Source organism: Macaca mulatta, chromosome 6, assembly GCF_049350105.2.
Source record: "Macaca mulatta isolate MMU2019108-1 chromosome 6, T2T-MMU8v2.0, whole genome shotgun sequence".
Lineage (NCBI taxonomy): Eukaryota > Metazoa > Chordata > Mammalia > Primates > Cercopithecidae > Macaca > Macaca mulatta.
Window position 1 is genome coordinate 22,073,596 of NC_133411.1, and position 3,873 is coordinate 22,077,468.

Consider the following 3,873-nt stretch of genomic DNA (forward strand, 5'->3'; position numbering starts at 1 on the left):
TGAGGTGCTCTGCAGGCCCGTTCCTGCTCAATATGGATGAAACCTTAGACTTGATAGCTCTCCATTGGCCTGCCAAAATATGTTTAAGTATTGTGCTACTATCTGAAACTCATTTTACCTAACCATTTTTATTTTCTTTCCTCCTTCAATTTACAAATATTGTGGCTGAAGGCTCTCTCTGCCTATTCCTGCTTCCCCCACGTAATCTTGCAAAAGTGTTTATCCAAATAAATCCCTCACACATCTAATCCCATTTTGACAGATTCAGTTTCAGAACTTTGCCTTCACTGTTGGTCTCAAAGAAAATATATTAATACATACACACACACACACACACACACACACACACACGTATATATTTCCCTATTATAGGTAAAATATACTCTTATCATGAGTAAATCCAATTGTGAATGCTTAAAATGTACTTTACAGAATATTAAAATTTAAAAGCTTCACAGGAAAAATATAGTGTTTACAGAATTTCAATATGTGAATAATATTTACATTACAGTTCATATGAACCTTTTACTTTTCTATTTGGTATGCCATCATGTCACTGCAGAGGTATGAAAAGGAGAGCTCTCCTAGTTGTGAAGAAAGAAACATGTTTTATTGGGAGCTAATGGAAGGTTGAACATGTGGCAATATCTGGACATGCACTGAAGACACGGTTTGCATCTCCCCCATCCACATAGCAAAGTGAATGTGATTTGCGTCCATTTATGCAGGATACTCTGGAAAACCAAACTGAAGCAATGTTAAGATACATTTTCAAAAGAAAACTAAAGGAAAATAGCACATATTTTATTACCTATCAAAGTAACCACTTCATTATATTTTAGTGGAAGCTATTATTTATTATTGAATTATTTGCTTGGGCAGGAGGATACAGGGTTTTTCCATTTGGGTTGTATATGTTCCCATGAGAAAAGCTGAGGACAAAATCTTACCCTTCTGTCCAAAGTTGGTTGAATCAACATGTGTACCTTGATCCATGTCCATGGAGCTGCTAACCTACTGGCTGGGTGTTGTGTGGCTTGGCAATAGAGTTCTGCATGACAGGAACAATGGTTTTAAGTTGACTAATCAGAGCTATTAATGCAAATGCAGTGAAGGCAGGAACTTTGCTACATGCAGGACTGTATCATTTTGCTAATAACAATGCCTGGCACAGACTAGCGATTTGTTGAAATACAACATATTCTGGATAATTGAGATGTAACATAGAGCAGAAAGAGAGCAGCATGTAGCAGAAATAAATGTGGAAAGATGAATTAAGATGATGCATTAAACTTGAAACATGAGGCAGAGAAAGCTGTATATAAGTTGAAGGCTTTTAGTTAAAAGATTATAGGAATTAGATGAGTGGGGGCTATGGAGGATAGAGAGAACTTAGAGTGTGGACAAGTGTTCTACGAGCAGAGACTGGGACTAGCCAAAACATGATGGTGGGCAGCTAGCTTGGGAAGAATGCTTACAACGTGAAAATTATATATTTACAAAAGGCCATTACTTCTGTTAAAGAACAATAGACCCCAGTGAAAAGAAAGAAAATTGAAAAACAGAGAAAATGTGGAGAAAACTAAAATCTCTATAGACAGCATCAATGCAGCATCAATTATGTGAACTGCTTTTGCACACAAAGAACTATTGCTTTGACCTTAGAGGCAATTTGGTCTTCATTAGGTTTACTGTAGGATAGTTGATGTTCTTTATTCCCTATAATGCTTGTGATGGCAAAACCTTCACAAATTTATATGATCTACGTATGTTTTCAGTCGTTACAACCCAAATAACCAATCACAACTCTCACTATGTCATTTGGGAAAAAAAAAAAAATGATGTTCAGGAGTGTAATTTAATTAACAAGTATCAGTAATGGAGTATAAATTGTTATTTGTTAATACTAAGTATGATTGAAAAATCAAAGTAGATAGAAATATGGGAATCTTTATTTTGGATGAATAACCTTTATGCCTAAAACATATGTTCCTAAAAAAACGCTTTGTGAATAAACCCATTATCTAATATTTAAAAGAGTGGAAGTATGCTGTCATAAGACCTTCCTTAATCGATGAAATGATGCAAAGCCAATAATTTTGCTCCACTTACTGAAGTATAGAGATGAACAGAAATTTTTTTCTTTATTCCCATGTTCTATAAGTCAAGAACTAGAGCTCAAGATTTTTTTTTTTTTTTTTTCCATTTCCCTGGGAACAGAGCAACAGTCTCTCTGGGTCTAAAACATCCTTTTTTCAGTAAATCCCACAGCATCCTATAGAAATATGTTGCAATCAGTTGCCAAGTCACATCCTAGCTTAATGTCAGCAATTTTCTTTCTGAAACCAATTTTGCACTCAGCATTAAGAGGAAATATTGAAGGGAGACATACCTTTTATGTTTGTACAATTTGTACTTCTTGAGATAAAAAAGCAAGTATATTTATTGTCATGAGATCTTGAGAAGAAATAAGAAAATGAAACATTATAGAAAATATTATATTATTTAATTGTCTTGTTCGAAAACACTTTCTACGCCTGCCTGTTTTTTTGACAAATTAAATTAATATTTGGATATAGACAGCTTTTCAGAGTGGCAGTATCATAGTCAATGAAGATTATCCGAGGCACGATTATTGCTAATTGGACATAGAAACCACCTTTACTCTTACATATAAAAATTACTATGTGCTACACTAGATATTTCAAGATAATTGATAAAAGAAAGAATGTTGTATTCATATGCTTATCTTCCTGGCTAGAGGATCTGTTTTAATTAATCAGCTCATGGAGTTTGGAAAATATTTATAGTAAACATAGCTGAGTGTTCATGTAAATTTTGAATATATTCATAGATCTTTTTTAAAAAAAGATTGAACTTCAAAACCATTTTCTGACATACTCAGTAGAAGTTGTTATGAGCCAACATTTTTTTGTGAGCTGTACCGTTTTAAACATCTAAAGTAAATTATTTGACATATAAAAAGACTTCTTCATTTAAAAATATATCTTTAAAAAATAATTCTACAAGTGATGGCATCTCATTTTAGAAGAGTCATCAGTGACGACAGTTGCAGTAACTTGATGCTGAGTATGTTTTGAAATACAAGATGCTGTGTTCAGCATTGTACATACATTATCAAATTTTATTCTGATAATATGCTTCATGATGTATTAGTCTGGGTTCTCTCAGACAGATCCTACAAATATACATACATATACATATACATACATCCACACACACAGAGAGAGACAGAGAGAGAGAGAGAGAGAGAGAGAGAGAGATGGATCTCTACATTTATTAGAGGAATTGGATCATGTGATTATGGAGGCTGAGAAGTTCCAGGATAGGTTGTCTGCAAGCTGGAGAACCAGGGAAGAGAGTAGCACAGCTCTCTCCAAGTCCTGAAGCTTCAGAACTAGGGAAGCTGATGGTATAACTCTCAGTCAGAGGCCGAAGGCCTGAGAACTCAGACAGCCACTGTGCAACTCCTGGAATCCTAAGGCCAGAGAGCCTGGAGTTCGGATGTCCAAAAGCACCAGAAGGAGGGTGTCTTAGGTCTAGGATAGAGCGAGCTTTCCTATGCATTTTTGTTTTATCCATACCCCTGACCAACTGGATGGTGCCCAGTCACATTGAGGGTGGGTGTCGCTCTATTAAATATTTTAACTATAATTTTAACTGTGATATAGGCACTGAATTCTTGTTGCTAATAATCTGGTAAGATCCATCTAAACTATGAAGTAAGTACCTGGAGGAACTCTGACATTTTAGACTTTCAAAGGTTACAGGCTTTTGGGGTGTGTGTGTGTGTGTGTGTGTGTGTGTGTGTGTGTGTGTGTGTTTTGAGAAAACTGGAATTCAAACACAGTG

General features: G+C 35.3%; 1 pseudogene; it reads left to right on the plus strand.

The window, feature by feature from the left end:
* The first annotated feature begins 2,581 nt into the window (after positions 1–2,581).
* Positions 2,582–2,712, plus strand: LOC144329625 (U4 spliceosomal RNA; annotated as a pseudogene).
* Positions 2,713–3,873: the final 1,161 nt, after the last annotated feature.